Here is a 1,260-nt window from a genome sequence, read left to right on the forward strand (position 1 = left end):
AATAATCAACTGTGGTTGGTCAATTTCTTAAGGTTAGGAATGAAAGTAAAGTTATGGACAAGAAGTCACAGTCGTTGATTCTTCTTACGGTCCAAGAATTAACGACTGTGATTGGTCAATTTGCTTACTGCTTACGTTTTACTACTTAAGTTTTTCTGTGTGCCACTAGCCTTACGGCTTCTATAAATGGGCCTTTAGTTTACCAAAAGGTTGGAAAAATCGGCTCTTAATCAATCGACTGTACGTATCAATTTTTACACACATGAAGATATTGGCATATGGAATAAAGTTCTGGTGTTTGTTAGTCATCATTATAAAAAAAAAGAAAAACATTAGAAATATAAGAAAAAAGTTTATGATATTCAGATCACTTATACATTAGCATTACTAGCAGAGATGGCGCTAAGTTCTTCATAACGCGAAACCAATTCGCTCCGGCTCATTTGTTGCAAGTACCATCGGAATAGTCGATGCATTTCGCGACAAAATTTTTATCTTTATACGTTAAATTTTTATCGTCTAAACGCGGTTGATAAGAAACTAGATGAAGCAAGGTATGTTCCCTTTCATTCGTTACAACTTGAGATCAATGCAAACTTGCATAATTACATCATATGCAGAAGGAAACCAATCAGCGACAATCCATACAGTAAAAGAATATTCTTCATATTAGACTTACAATTAGTCGATTTCTTTGTGCATATTATACGACTTTGTAAGTTTGTCCGAACAGGCTTTAATTCACAGTCTCTTTGTCGCAGACACAGAACTCTAGAGATGCATCAGCGCATTCCCAACAGTTTTTACTCTTGCATTATCTGTACATTATCTGATCGATAGGTATAAGGGACAATTCACACCTTAGTAGAGGAAAACAGAAAGGCAGGAGCCAATCAGATATGCTGTGATCAGATGATAGTTCTGTTTTTGCGAGTTTTGATTGGCTTCTGCTTTTCTATCAAAGTGTGATTCTTCCTATGAAACACGTATAAAGCAAAGTGTGCGTCATTCACAAAAAGAACCCCGCACAAAACCTATGGAAAATGGTTTTCGGTCAAATTAGCTGAAATTTCACTATGTTATAGTTTTCGCCATGCTGATAAAAAGTTATCATTGCACCAAATCCCAAAAGTCAATATTTCCCAAGATATAAAGGGTCAAAGTAGTGAAATATGGTTATCCGCAGTAGTAAGATGTATGTTATAAGTATAAGTGATACATTGATATTTATTCACGAAATAAATAAAAATCGATTTTTAC

At 34.8% G+C, this 1,260-nt stretch overlaps 1 protein-coding gene across 1 annotated transcript in view; it reads left to right on the forward strand.

The window, feature by feature from the left end:
• The window catches only part of LOC116846951 (alpha-tubulin N-acetyltransferase), a 26,250-nt gene that overhangs the window by 2,163 nt on the left and 22,827 nt on the right, over positions 1-1,260 (forward strand). The window lies entirely within an intron of this gene.

Source organism: Odontomachus brunneus, unplaced genomic scaffold (assembly GCF_010583005.1).
Source record: "Odontomachus brunneus isolate Ranch 3 - 2012 unplaced genomic scaffold, Obru_v1 Obru_scaffold_072, whole genome shotgun sequence".
NCBI lineage: Eukaryota > Metazoa > Arthropoda > Insecta > Hymenoptera > Formicidae > Odontomachus > Odontomachus brunneus.